This window comes from Pelophylax lessonae, assembly GCF_965119305.1.
Source record: "Pelophylax lessonae genome assembly, chromosome: 5".
NCBI classification, from domain to species: domain Eukaryota; kingdom Metazoa; phylum Chordata; class Amphibia; order Anura; family Ranidae; genus Pelophylax; species Pelophylax lessonae.
Genome location: NC_138772.1, coordinates 363523292 through 363539748, shown reverse-complemented (window position 1 = coordinate 363539748; position 16457 = coordinate 363523292).

Below are 16457 nucleotides of genomic sequence, written 5' to 3'. Positions count from 1 at the left end.
GCAGCACCTGTCACTTCAAAGCCTAATCTAGGAATGTGTGCAATGAGAATATTGACATCATCATTATGGCCTTGTATGCTTATTCCTCCTGTGGTTATCTGCAGACAACCTATACTGGGTGGACCTGCTTTATCCCTCCCACAGCTCGGCTCTTTGCACCGGTTATGTGCAGCCTAGTAAAAATGACTACTTTTATACTGCAATATCTGGGTTTGTAAAGGTGTTTGGTGCACGCAAAGTGGATTTATATTTTCTTTGGCTATTGAGAAATGGATTTAAATGAAAGTTTTTGTACCCGTTGTTCAGCTTTAAAAGCATATCATGACTGATAGGTTCACTTTAACGGCTCAGTAACTTCTTATAAAGAACAAGGTTATTTAGCAACCCATGGCAATCGATTCTAATTCAGTTCTTAACAGCAGAGATTGGTCACACTAATGAAAACTGAAATCTGATCTGTTATTATTAAAGGTAAGCAAACTGCGTTATGGAAAAAAAAAAATTCTGCAATTGTTATCTTACTCCAGTTTATGGTGGAAACAAATTGGCCTTGGTTTGCAAATTTTCCCACTATGATTTATTTTGGAAAATCAGAGGGTAATTATTTCCATGCACTCAATTCTTTTTTTTTTTTTTTACTTAAGAACATCTAGAGAGGTGTATAGATAAAAAAGCTTGTTTTTTTCTATGGTCACTGAGGTAGATAACAAGTATAGTACCAATTGTTCTTATTGTGTGCTCCTGAGACCAGGAGGCAGTCACTTTATGATCAAATTGCTGGTTTTGCTATTGCTGGCAGAGCTGGTGGCATGATAATGAAGCAATGAAAAGTGGAAGGTGGCTGCAGAAAGCGGAAATAACCCTATGCTTGGGGAGAGCTGTTTCCAGCTTGGTGCTAATAAAATATAATAAAATATAATATTATCGTTTTTTTAACAGGTAAAAAGTTTTATAAAAATAAAAAGAGGTCGCATATATTCTTATAGGACAAAAATAAGTCCCTTTTCTGGCCCTGGTTATTAATTTTGTTTAAAAGAATGTCTATTTTCATGATATACAGTATGAATAGAGTACTATATATGTATAGCTTTCTACTTTGCCTTGGCTTCACCACATTACAAATTACAGATCTCTCTCTTGCTTTTCTCTTCAAGCCGTACACTTCATAGCTGCATACCGACTGCAAATGCTTGCAACTATTACAATAAGAGGGATTTGGGATAAGGCAGTCCCCTCGTTAAGGTAGCTGCTGTAGGGAAAGCATAAAGAAAGCTTAGGGTCAGTTAGGAAACTGTATTTTAGTTCTGATTGCCAGACTCTTTAGCAGTTTTTTTTAAGTTCCTATTGTGATAAGTACACTCTCAGGCTCCCCCTCTCAGCCTCTCAGTGCCAGATCACCACTGGGGTAGGTTAACTGAGTAGTTAACCCTTTACACATACACATACACAGTTTTAGTTGAAACACCATTCACAGCATCCAAAGTTCCAAAGACAAAATCTGAGCTGTCTGCCGTCTGGCTGAACATCTGCTCATCCAGATCACATAAGAGTGTCCAAGTATCCACAACAAAGAATAGAGTTGGGTCAGCAGTTCGGCTCAAACATCATCTGTTTGCCTGTTTGGCGAACACCCGAATTTGTGGGGCGATCCACGTTATGTTCGCCAGCCGGGGGCCCCACAATGCACTACACGCTGCACAGTGCATTCAAAGCCCTGATTTGGCACAGTAAATAGTTGGATGTTAAGGAGTGGGCTGGGTAGCCGGCCGCAGTGTCCTTAACAACGGATGAGTCATCATCTGTCAACAGGCTTCCCTGCTGACAAAAAATGTTAAAAAACTATGTGGGGTCCCTCCCAATCCATACCAGGCCCTTAGGGTCTGGTTTGGATTTTAAAGGAAACCTCATGGCAAAATTGAAAAACAAACTGTGTGGGGTCCCTCAAAACCCCCATGCCAAGATTAAAGAAAAATGGCTTGCGGCTCCCCAAAATCCATACCAGACTCTTTTCTGAGCATGCAGCCTGGCAGGCCAGGAAAGGGGGGGGGGATGAGTCACATGCATTTAACATGAGGGGATGCTTAAGGGCAGGGGGGCTCTGCCCCCACTCCAAAACCACCTTGTCCCCATCTTGATTCTTGATGGGGACAAGGGTCTCTTCCCCACAACCCTGGGCTGTGATTGTGGGGGTCTGTGGGCAGGGGGCTTATCAGAATCTGGAAGCCCCATTTAACAAGGGGGCCCCCATATCCCAGCCCCCTTATGTGAATGAGTATAAGGTACACTGTACACCTACTCATTCACCAAAAAAATGTTTCAGAAAAAATAAATAACACACACATAGATTTGACAGTTCCATTATTAAAAATGTCAATGTACCCCAATGTAGAACCCCCGCAACCTCATTTACAACCCCCTGCTGCCACAGCCGAAAAAAAAACCTGTCAGCTCCAGATGGAGCCGCTGTATTAACGATCCAAAGTTAGTACAGCGATCTCCCCGACTGAACTGTTGTGTTCTGACAGGGGGACGGCCCCCACTCCCCAGAACACTCCGATCAGCACTCTCAGCCATCGAGCACTCTCAGCCATCGGCTGAGAACACTGATTGGGGGCCAGTTTGTTGTCGGTTTTCCAGGATGCACATTAGACAGATGGCCAGCTTCTGTCAAACTGGCTGCATTCACCTGGGTCATGTGTAAGGGGCTTAACTCACAACAGATGAAGGTGAATATATAATTAGTACCTGTAAGATGCCCACTTGCATTTTACCACATCTTTAAGGCCCAGCAGGCTGACTCCATTGCGGCCCCATACAAAAATACACATACATTTCCACCCATTACCTGTGCCCCCGCCATTAAACATTCAGAAAATATCCTGTTGATTTGGAAGTGAGATGGAGGAGAGCCATCTGCATGCATTAAGAAGGAGCACTTAACAGAGGAGCAAGCACAAGGCCAAGAATGCATGCACTGCCAACATTCGACAAGGTGGAAAAAGGAGGGAATCAGCAGTAGAATTAGTTGACCCTGGCAAGTGGTCTGCAATAAAAGCATTCAACTTCAAAAAGGACAAAATAAAGTGGCACAAAAGCTGAGATGGGGGGGGGGGTATTTTAAGAATTATTATAGATGGCCTTTGCTAAACCTTTATGTGAAGTTCTCTTGTGTAGAGTCTGGATCATTTGCCAGCCCAATGTGGATTGACAGAGCAACAGAGGAATGAGACGGGGTGTCAGTGGGTGTGCTGAAGTTTTTTTATTATGCCCAGCTGACACAACCTTGATGCCAACTATCTTTGGCATATCTACAAGGTATGCAAAGTTTCACAATCTGACAAACAGCATATTTTTCAGCAGAGTAAAAATTATGATTTGTTAGGCACTAAATATGATACAGATATTTTTATAGTATGTGTATTTCTCTTGGAAGATCTTTTTATCTTTCCAGTACTTGTAATTATAGATGTGTTTGGTATCTGAATGGCATCTTCTTATACATTTGCTTAACTAATTTTATGAAGGTAACATCATCGGACAATGAATTAGGATTTTTTTTTTAAAGTTTTGATTTTGTAGTTCAGTCTCAGATCAAAAACTAGACTCACAGATATGTATTTCTCAAACCACTCCTCACAATGTTTATGACTTGCCATTTACAACAGGGCCGTATTAGGATTCTTTTGAAGAACCTGGGCTAAGTGTTGTTTATGTCTTTGCATTCCATTTATGTTTGTCTGCTTTCTGTCAAATATGCTTTAAGCTGGACTGAGATTTATCATGTTTCTTTTCAATAGTTTTTATTAAGTTTTCAAAACACCAAACATTAATCACAGTACACTTGTACGTAATGGCAATACAGCAATGAACAAAAACAATAAAAACACAAAGGTGCGCCATACAATGCTGTATGAAAATGAACCAATCTCAATGGCGGGGCCCCCGGAGACCGGTCCCAGGCCAGAATCCCCCACTTCGAGCAGAAGGGCCGGGCCACCCAGACCACCCCAAGAGGGAACAATACTTTGGCCAGGCACCCCCCCTCTCCGCAGAAACCGGGACCCAGCCCCCAGGGTACCCCTTACCTACTCGTAGGCCATCATGGGGTGCTGTAGTCAGGCAGGCTGGGTCAGCAAACAATGTTTACATTAGGTCTGTCCACACTTCTGATTTATATAGGTACATTTTGAATTAGGACGTTTCTTTTTTACATCATCACCATTGCTTTATTTATAATTTATATATTTTTTTATTCTTCATATTTTTATACTTTCCTGATATTTCCCTTTTTCACATTGCTATGCAGGAAGTGATGTTTGAACATTTTGTGGTATTGATTTTTTAGAGCAACCAACATCAGTCTTTATCTTTTTTTTTTTTTTTGTTATGTGCACTTGCTTGTCCTGAGTGTTATAATGGTGCTTTACTGTTGCTTGGAAAATGTCGGGCCTGGACTGCTAAACTGCTGGACTGCAGTATTTTCATGCTATTGTAGGCACTGAGATGCCAGAGTATCTCTTCCTGTACTGTTCTGAGATCACTTCTGGTTTGTCCGGTTGCCAATTAAGTTAATAATGGTCATGTGTATGTGTTAATAGTCTATTGCTGCATCATGGTGGGCTAATGGTTGGTGTTTTATACATCTGTACCTAATACATTTACCGTTACACAAATGTCTTTTTTGTACAGTATACAGTGATAAACTCATTTATTATGCTCTGTTGTAACATCATCATATGTGATTATAATAATAACTACATACAACTAAGAACAATTTAGAATGTTTCTTCAAAAGGAAATTATAATGGTTTATGAGAAACAATATGTATTTATTTAATCTATAACCCATAAATGTAATACATATTGCACCTCTGTTGGTTCTATAAAGAGAAAGTCCATCAATAGATATTTCAGTTTAGGCTGTCTTTCTTTAATTCAGTTTATGTACAAAGAAAAGTGGAGAGAATAGAAGCAAGTCATTACGCTGATTTATTTACCTGTGTGTAAGCTTCAGCTATAGAACTGTGTAAACAGGCTTTTTCAGGAAGGCAGGTGCGATTAGCTTGATAAACATGTGAAAATGAACCTATAGCACTACCTACTGACAGAGTATCAAACATATTAATAATTGAAATGCATTAAATGCAAACAAATATATTGCAGTTCTGAAGTTAAAAGATGAAATTCAAGAAAAAAAGTATGCATTCCTTTTAACAAATATATAGGTAAAACAAACGCCTGTTCCTTCTAAAGACACGTCTCTTCATTGATACTTGATTGCCTTAGATCCAAAAAATGGCTTGAGTAACTGGAACTTTACCACTTCCAACAGGAACTTTATGAATATATATGCTGTACACCAAATACAAACTTAGAGGGTAATGTGTACAAATTAAAAATAATGAACATGCCAGCATTTGGTGATTTATTCAACCGCCGCAGCACACAGAAGTTACAGACACTCAATCAGATGGAAAATTACCAGATTGATACAGCAAAAGGCAAATCAGGTGAAATACAGTAAGTGTAATCAATATCAAACACACAAGAAAATGGATCATTCACTGTCCAAAGTTATTTATTTCACCATTTGTATTTATTTATACCAAAAATGTGCAGTCTATGTTTACGGAAAGAGGAAATTTACATCAGCTCTAAAAGCTGTATGAAAATAAAAGACTGATACTAAAAGTTCATGTTAAAGGATTTATTTTACCCTGTCTGTGCTGAACATTTTTTTTAAGTTTTTGGCCAAGCATATACAACATTTATATAAAAATTATGCATGTTATGCAAGTTATATAATCTTCCAAAATACAAAAATAAATGTCATACCAACTGGTATCTATAGAAACATATGGTCTGACTGTCATCTGATAGCCTAACCTATAGGGGCCTTTTAAAGACATATCAACTATGTTCTTATGTTATACAGGTTACGTCCTTAAAGGGAAAAGGCAAATATAGCTGGTATATTGTTGTATTGGAGAAAGAGAACTGCAAAGCAAACTGCTCCACTGTACTGTCTATTTTCAAGTACTAAATGTTTATTTGAAAAGCAGATAGAAAAGAACTGTTTAAAAACATATGAACTTAAAAATAAACTAAACTAAAATGAATCCCAAGTTTTCCCTCATCCCATCAAGTAAAGCTACTTTCTAAGAACACTTCAGGTAATGTTTAATGTTTTTGATACAGCCTCTCTTCTCATCACAATATTATTTATCCCAGGTCTCCTAAAGTAGGTCAAATAGCCTAAATATTTCAGTCCATTGAATCTGTTCATTTAATTTCAATGTTTTACTGACATGCTCTAGTTTGAAGTATTACCCTGAAAAACAAATATTCCTGATATAAATAAATAAATATAGGCAATAAAAAAATATTGATGAATTGGATCAAGCCAATGACAAGAAGTGAGCGATAAATCTTTTAATAATACATTAGGTAACAAATATTTTAGGATGTCTACTCTAAAAGCCAAATTTAGTAAAGACACAGTAAAATAAATAATTTAACACACACCACTCTAAACAGTGCATAGAGAAATTCTAATATATATATATATATATATATATATATATATATATATATATATATATATATATTAAATATGTATATATATATATATATATATATATATATATATATATAGATTGTCGCAGAGCGTTGCCCTAGAAAGAGATTATGACCCAGAATTCTCAATCAGGCAGTTAAGGGCCTCCAGGGAGCTTGTTTCATGGAGAGGAAACTGGCTTTTCAGTTTCCTCAGTGTTTGGTTAAGTCCATTTTGGGACCTGAGCCTGGAGGTTTCAAAGTGATCCGGGTGGGATAAAATCTCCAGTCCTGGGTCTAGGTATTCAGCACAGCCAGCACACTATTTTGTCAAGTGTGTGCTGGTCTTTTAGTAATGAACTGGCCATGTTTCTAGGCCCCCCCTCCCCCCCCCCCAGGTAGAAAGGAGGCTGTTGCCCAGAATTCAGGAGGGCTCCACTTGGGAGCCAAAGCCCCAAGGTGCTGCATATTATGTGCACAGAGTGTGTATGAAGACTGTCTATGAGAGATAGACAAAGGCCTGAAGGGTAAAGCAGGAGTGTTGTATGTATAAGCCAGGAGGTGGGATGTCTATTTCTTTGCAAGAATAAAATGCGGAAAACCCCTGTTAGGGACACCTGTTTTTATTTTCTGGAACTTTCTTTTAAATAAAAATGGACAAGAAAATCCCTTAAAAAAAATAAGAGCGAGTGGCGGTGTCCTTTAAAGCTATACCTTTGATGCTAGTTCTCATAATATATATACTGTAAATATATACTGTGTATATATATATATATATATATACTTAGTATATTGATTGAGTTGTAACAATAAAAGCCACATAGATCTATGAGATGAAAGAATCCTGAATTAGGATTTTGCCTAGAACAGGAGGATGACTAAAGGTAGAAAATGATAGATGCATGCATAAATGTTTTTGTCATTTGTTTAGTAGTATTGCAGCCCTGTTCCGGGGCAGATATACTGCAGCAGGACAGTATGAGCAGGCTAAGTCACACATATATACTTGATCTGGCCTCTCCTGTGTTAGAAACATGCAGTGCGCCTGCTTGGGCTTGCAGGGTTCTCCCCCTACTGTTACTGGTATCGGTTACATTGTGATCACTTTACTTGGCCATAGAGATCACATGATAACAATGTAAACAACCTGTCATGAATTGCCTTCCATTCATTAATAGCTTGCTTACTGTTGTGGTCTATGATTGGCCCAAAGCAATCACATGTTACCTGACTATCTGTTAGCTTAGCCAATCACTGATCACAACCATAAGCAAGCTGTTCATGAATAGTTAACCCATTCATGACTGCTGAAACTATTGCTTATACAGTGATTATCACTGTACAGCATAAGCAATAACAGTGTAAAAACTATGACACTAAGCTACACTGATGTTCAAAAAGGAAAAAAAAAATGTTTAAAAATTGGTGTAAAAAGCTATATATAAATAAATATACCATTGTTTGATAATGCTATAACTTTCACATAAACCAATAAATATACACTTATTGAGATTTTTTAGACACATAGCATATATTGTGGCCTAAATTTATGAACACATTTGATTTTATTGGATATGTTTTATAACAGAAATAAGCCAATTTTAAATAAATACGTTTTTTCAAATTGATCAATGCTAAAAAAATGTTTAAAAAACGTGTTGCAGCTCAATCAGTGATGTGTTCCCAGATCAAATAAAATACCACATAAAACAAGTGTGCTGCACTTGCTTTATGTGGTGACTCTCTTCTATTTATATACAGCTTCATAGGTCTATTTCACAACATAGCTGTGTTCTGAGAAAAAGACAGATGGTGCTAAAATATATTTAATTTTTTTTTATAGTGAATATAAGAAAGAAATAACATTAAAAAGCACGCTTGATTCTATTTAGGGATTCACAGTCTATTTGGTTTTCTATTGTATTAGTGCAATGCCACTCCAAAACAAAAATCTGGAAAAGGGTTTGTTTGATGAATGTTTTTAAAAGTTTAGATATACTGTTTTGTAGTTCTTTTAAAGATTAAACCTTACTGTGTCTATAACAAAATGTTATCACTCTTCTTTAAAAAGTATGGTGGAAATAGGAGTGATGCTGAAAAAATGACATTTCAATGCCACTTCAGCCAAAAAAAAAATGCTAGGGATGGGAGGAGAGGTGTTCAGAATGCCTGGAACAGAACCAGCAATATTAAGTGCCCTTCCAGCACCAGTAGTAGACAATAGATTTCTTACAATATTTCCAAGTCTCCAGAAGAGCCTTTTCGACTGCATAGATAGTTCACCCACATTATGTCATAATACTGCTGATGTTCTCTCTTCCCGGACGTATGCAATATTCTTTTTATGCATTCACTCACTACTCTTTGATTACAGTCTCTGTTTACATTTTAGCAAAACTGATGTAAGCCATTTTAGAATTCATACAAGGTGGACCTCAAAGTCAGGATGAAGAGGCATAAATATGCTCAATATATACAAAGTCATAAAACATTAGACACAGCTCAAAAGAATGTAAAAGTGTTGGAAGGGAAACAACTAAAATTCTAAATAGTGCTGGTGGTGATGTCTAGAAAGTTTAGGGATGAGAAACATAAAGGTGATTAAAGATCATGTGTGTTCATATATTTGCCTATGATGTATCTGACTGAGGATAAGCAGACAGGATATAAGACCTGGCTCTAGGTAACAAGGAATATGGAAATATACGAACTGTTCATTTCGTTCTAAATCAAAATTTGGACAGATTTTTCAAAATTTGGAGATTCCGATGAATCCAAAATTCAGAATTACAATAGAAATGCATTTAAACAAATCTGAAATAAATGATAACAAAACAACATTTTGAATGAATTTGAATCAAATTTAAATCAAATTTGAATCAAATTCAAATTAGAAATGAAAACAAATTTGAAAAGGAATTTGAATTTGCGAACAAATTTGAAATGTAAACATGTTTCTAACTATTGCTGATTTCCTTAAAAAACGGACTATTGCTAAATCCCTTAAAAAACTGTATCCAATTAAACCTAAAAAAAAATGATGCTATTTTGAAGCCAAAGAGTATTCAAAAGATGATTTAATTTTGATTTTTCTTCTGTTTGCTCACTCTGCATTTATTTAAATTGATAAAAATAAACAGGTAAAATATATATTTTTGAAAGCATCCTTACTGCATTTATTGACACCTGCCTAAATCCTTTCCACAGTACTGTACATAGAAACAGCAAAATGTTAAAGTCAGATATTTCTTTTATAACTTAGAACACTTCACATATTCTGAACAAACCGTATTAGTACAAAGAAGATTAGCGTGTCAAAAATGAAACTGTCAAAATTTCTGGTGAATGAATAATTTTATTTGTGTCCGGATCAACATATATGCCTTTTATACCTGTCAAAATTTCTGGTTAAAAATAATTTTATTTGTGTCCAGATCAACATATGTGCCTTTTACAACCTAGGACCCTTCAATTTGTTTCTGTTTTAATCTCTTAATTAAAGGTTTAAGTCGGCCAGAGATGGTGCAATTTTTGTTTTTTGCAACCACAGTTAGTAACAGAGGTGGGGGACTTGAGTTACATGACTTGACTCAAGTCAGACTTAAGTCACAAGTTTGAGGACTTGAGACTTGCTTGACTAAAATTAATAAAAGACTCGACTCGACTTGACTTTGACGTGGTATTTATAACTTGAGACTTGACTTTGACTTGGGACATATGACTCGAAATGACTTTACTTTTTTAAGTTATTAAATATTTGCATTTTCTCAAGATGTGTTAAAGCAAAATGAATGTGCCTGTTATGTTTCTGACACCACAGTCACTTAAAACACCTCAGTGTGTTCTGATTTTTTAGGACACTGGCTGTTTAACAATGGAAATACTTAACATGTTTTTTAGTGACTGTGGTGTTGAAACATGACCAGACGAAGGATTTTGAGCTGTTTGGGCATTCAAAGTGTTTCTTTAATATGCCAAGAAAAAATAACTAAGCAGTTTTGTTAATGTTGAAAATAAAACAAAACCTTTCCTGACCATTGACTTTAAACTGATTTAAATGTGAAAATTGGGGTAGATCAGTATTTCGACTTGATTTGTGACTTGACCAAAATAAATGACTTGACTTGCTTGACTTCTAGCAGGGACTCAACTTGACTTGCTTGCTTTTTGCCACAGTAACTTGGGACTTGCTTGAGACTTGAAGGCTAAGACTTAGACTTGCTTGTGACTTGCACATGTGTTACTCCCATGTCTGGTTAGTAATGATGGGGGAATCGCTCCCGTGAAGCTATTGCGTTCTCCCGGCGGAGGTGCATGCGGAGCCATTTTTACCAGGAGAACTCACAGTAATTATTGCCTCCGGCTTTAGCCACTGGTAATAATTGCATAAATAATCCAACATGCTGGTTGTACCCAAGTCCATTGATGGATCGACTTGGGTACAATCATCTTGCCCATAGATGGTTTGAATCTCAGTCAGACCCTGCTGAACCAGCCATTTTTCAAATCATCTATGTCCAGCTTTACTGAGGGTATATATAGAGAACAGTACAGCCACATTACTTTTATGTCAAATGTATGGCAAACTTGGCAGAACTTGCAAGCAATGCAGGTGAGAAACAATTTGAGACAAACAACAGTGGCGTATGTACATAGTAGGTACAGCATACTCCTAAGGATTAAACTAGACAATAAAGCTCAACCAAGGATGGTAAAAAAAAAAGAAAATATTAGGTGCTAGTCAAATAGCGTAGAACCTAGTTTCTGCTCCATACTGTTCTGTAGGACAACAGAAACAAGAAGACTAACATGTTGCTGCAAGACTCTCATCACAATTAATAAAAGGACATTGTGTCATACATATTGTCATATACATACTTTTATACATTATTATTATAATGCCTATGATATTTACTTTGTGGTTACAAATAGCTGCATGTTCTTCTGGGTTGTAATTTTTTTTGTGATCATGCACAATATTTCTTATGTGATGTTTTAGTGTATGAAATCAATACAATGAGGGGAAAAAGTATTTCAACCCCTGATGATTTTTTACGTTTGCCCACTGACAAAGAAATGGTCAGTTTAGAATTTTAATGGTAGGTTTATTTTAACAGTGAGAGACAGAATAACAACAAAAATATCCAGAAAAACGCATTTCAAAAAAGTTATAAATTGATTTGCATTTTAATGAGTGAAGTAAGTATTTGATCCTCTATCAATCAGCAAGCTTTCTGGCTCCAAGGTGTCTTCTATACAGATAACCAGCTGAGAGTAGGAGCACTCTCTTAAACGGAGTTATAGGTCTCAGCTTGTTACCTATATAAAAGACACCTATCCACAGAAGCAATCAATCAATCAATCAAATTCCAATCTCTCCACCATAGCCAAGACCAAAGAGCTGTCCAAGAATGTCAGGGACAATATTGTAGACCTACACAAGGCTGGAATGAGCTACAAGTCCATTGAACAGCAGCTTGGTGAGAGGGTGACAACAGTTTGTGCTATTATTCGCAAATGGAAGAAACACAAAATAACCGTCAATCTCCCTCGGTCTGGGGCTCTATGCAAGATCTTACTTTGTGGAGTTTCAATGGTCATAAAAACAATTAGGAATCAGCCCAGAACTACACAGGAGGATCTTGTCAATAATCTCAAGGCAACTGGGACCATAGTCACCAAGAAAACAAATGGTAACACACTACACCGTGAAGGACTGAAATCCTGCAGCGCCGCAAGGTCCCCCTGCTCAAGAAAGCACATGTACAGGCCCATCTGAAGCTTGCTAATGAAAATCTGAAGTAGAACTGGGTGAAGGTAGTGGGCAGATGGGACCAAATTCAAGCTTTTTGGCATCAACTCAACTCGCCATGTTTGGAGGAGGAGGAATGCTGCCTATTACCCCAAGAACACCATCCCCACCATCAAACATGGAAGTGGAAACAATATGCTTTGGGGGTGTTTTTCTGCTAAGGGGACAGTACAACTTTGCCGCATCAAAGGGACAATGGACGGGGGCCACGTACCGTCAAATCTTGGGTGAGAACCTCCTTCCTAACCAATGAAACCACAAAGCTTCTAATTTACTCCCTGGTCATCTCTCGCTTCGATTACTGAAATTTCCTCCTCATTGGCTTACCTTTAAATAGGCTACCCCATCATCAGTCCATCATTAATGCTCATGCCAGGCTCATGCAACTTACAAACTGCTCTGCCTTGTCTCAAAATGCCAACCAAGTCATTCTCTTCAATCCTCCCCAGACCTCCTGCTTTCTAGTTCCCTTGTCACCTCATCCTACACTCTCATCCAGGACTCTCCTCTTCTCAACAGCTCTCATCCTCTGGAACTCTCCCCCAATCTGTCTGACTATCTCCTACTCTGTCCTCTTTCAGACGATCCCTGAAAATTCATCTCTTCAGATCAGGTAGGGCCTATCTGGCCCTACCTAACAACTGCACATTTATTTTCTCCAACAGCCCATTCCCCACAGTTATTACCTCTTTTATCTCCTGACTAGAGTTGAGCGGACACCTGGATGTCCGTGTTCGGCGGGTTCAGCCGAACTTGAAAAAAAAGTCCGGGTCCGTGTCCTGGACTTTTTCCGAACTTTACCCGGACACCGAACCCCATTGAAGTCAATGGGGACCCGAACTTTCAGGCACTAAAATGGCTCTAAAACACCAATGGAAAGGGCTAGAGTGCTGCAAATGGCAGCAAAATGTAGTTAAGAGTATGGCAAGTGCTCTTAAAAAAATCTCCCCTATTTATTTTTTAATAGCAGATTAGAACAGCAATCTGTAGTGAAATATAGCTGAACGCTGCACACAACAGACTGATAAAAATAGATTTTTTTCTCCCTCCTCCTCCTCCTCCTCAGTGGGCTCAAGTGAGGGCAAAAAGATTGTTCACTGCACCACCCCCCACACAGCAAAATCGATGTAGACTGTCCCTGCCTAATCTCCAGCCTCGCCTTAAAATGCTCTAATAACTTTCCCTGCCTGCACTCCGACCTGTCCCTGCATTCTTTTCGGACACAATTTTTCACAGAATCACTGTCTGCCCCTAATCAGCAGCCAGCACGTATGATGTGTGCTCTGTCCCTAAACTACAGCAGAATGACGCGGCGCGCTGTGGCTCTCGAACTTATAAAGACATGGTCACATGCTTCAGATGGCCAATCACAGCTACTAATACATTAGTAGGCATGGCTGTGATGGTGCACACCAGTTAAACGCTTGTTGATTGGCTGTTGAAAGCCCGCCATTAAAAGCGCGCCATTATATACAAAACAGGAAATAAAATGACCGAACACGGATTTTAAACCCGAACATACAGTAAAGTTTTCAGATCGGTGTTCGGGTAACAAAAATCCAATTATTCGGTACGAACACGAATAATACAGTCCGTGTTCGCTCAACACTACTCCTGACCCTCCGTCCTAGAGTGTAAGCTCTAACAAGCAGGGCTCTCTGATTACTACTGTATTAAATTGTATTCTAATTGTACTGTCTGCCCTTATGTTGTAAAGCGCTGCGTAAACTGTTTGCACGATATAAATCCTGTATAATAATAATAATAAATGTTAAACCAAATCACGTTATCTGGAGCCTTTTTTCTTTTCCTTTTTTGTTTCCTTAGATAGTGAGAGAGCTTTTTCCAGAGAGCTTTTATTACCTCTTGTGATGGGAAAACTGTGTGATCCAGGATAGAGTAAAACAGCTGTCAGGATTGGCAAAACATATGTACTGACCTCTATGACAGCTGGGTCCTATTATGTGGTGAATGAGTACCTTCTAGGTTTGGTGGAGGTCAGTGAATACACATTGGAGATTTGTCTGCACTGGAAGTTTCTTTGGATAGTGAAACTGGGCTTTTAATGAAGTATGTTGGAATTCTTATAGGATCTTATAGCACTGCACATTTTACTTTTTTAATATATTTGATTTTTCTTTTTTTATATTTTTTTCAGCAGTATGTTTCACGTAATCTATTTTTACTGACCTGATCACGCTTTTTATTTCCCTTTGCATTCTTTATTGCTTCTAATTTTGAATTTTGGCAGGCTGCTTTAACACATTCTCATTACTCCTTGGAGACATACTCTCGTCCACCAGGGTGGCACCATAGTTGTCTTGAGTAAACCTGGCTCTGACACACCAATCTCCTTGTGGGTTTCCAGAGACACCTCTTTTGCTTTAGACACCGTACCTAGGGATGATAACTAGGGATGATCGAACGGTTCAGGACGACCATCGGTTCGGCCCGAACATTGGGTGTTCGAGGTTCGGCCGAATTTAGAACTTTTTGCCCAAAAAGTTCGTAATTCGGCAACCAGAACCGACCAAAATGCAATGCTTCAGGAAATGGGCTTTAAAAGCCCGTGATTGGACCAGAACCATTAGCAAAAGCCAATTGAGGGGGCAGGAGAATGCTAGGAATGTGATTGGAGTGACTAGGGGGTCCCTAGACCAATCATTAGTGAATACGCCCCCCAGTATATAAGATTGCCCCCGCCATATTCCTAGCTTTGTTATAATGGACATGGAAGAGAGTGGAAGCAGTTCTGTTAATTTTACTTTAAAAGTGTCATTTAGCTATTTATTAGTGTGAGGAAAGGGATATCTAGTGTAGTTAGAGTGCTCCTTTACACTTAAGTTAGCTTCAAAAATTTAGTTTCTGTAGGGAAAGTGTTAAGTGTAAGGGGACCGTAGTGTAGTGTAGGGTTAACTGGCAGTGACTGCTATGGCAGGGTGACAAAACCCTTCCATAGCAGGGTGACCGCTATAGAGAAATGATCATTTCTCTGAGTTGCTTCGGAACTGGAATATGGCTTCTCACCAGCCAAGCATTTTTCATGCTGCAGGGGCTCCCACTGCCAGTGCTTTTTTGAGGACATGTTTGATGTCAGACATGACATCTGAACATGTGTATAGGGGGTATATATACACATATATGTCTGTATATATACCCCTAGACATATATAGGTGTGATAGTAGCAGAAATAAATGCTTGCGCTAATGAAATCATTTACAGTAATATATTTCTGCTACTATCACACCTATATATGGCTAGGTGTCTATATACATATAATTATGTGTGTATATATACCACTATACACATGTTCAGATGTTTTGCCTGCCTCAAAAGAACCCCAAAAAATGCCCAAAAAAACGCTAGCGTCAAAAAAAAAATGCCCAGGTGTGTTTTTGCTGGCATTTTTTGGGAGTTTTTGGAGGCAGGCAAAACATCAGAACTTGTGCACAGTACCACTATACACAAGTTCAGATGTTTTTCCTGACTGCAAAGAACCCAAAAAATGCCTGCTTTGAAACCGGCAAGGTGTGAAAACCGAGGAGAGAAGCTAACCCCCTGAGCTGAAAGTTTTCTAATACAAACAATCCTTTTTTTTTATGGTTCTGGACATGCTACAGAGCTGAAACTTCACAGGTACACCTTTTAGACCCCCCAGACACAAAATCACACAAAAAAATTCTTAAAAATTGTCATTTTTGATAAAAAAGCCAATTATTGAAAAAATAAAAAAAAAGAAAAAGAGATTTTTTGATTTTTACTTTGGATTTCAGATCTGGGGGGTCTAAAAAGTGTACATGTGAAGTTTCAGCTCTGTAGCATGTCCAGAACCATAAAAAAAATAGTTTGTATTAAAAAACTTTCAGCACATGTATGGCTTCGCTGCTGTAACACCTTGCCGGTTTAATAGAACATACATATACACACCTAGCCATATATTTCTGCTACTATCACACCTATATATGTATAAGTGTGTATATAAATATATGTATGTGTGTATATACACCACTATACACAAGTTCAGATGTTTTGCCTGCCTCAAAATAACCCCAAAAAATGCCAAAAAAAACGCTAGCGTCAAAAAAAAAAT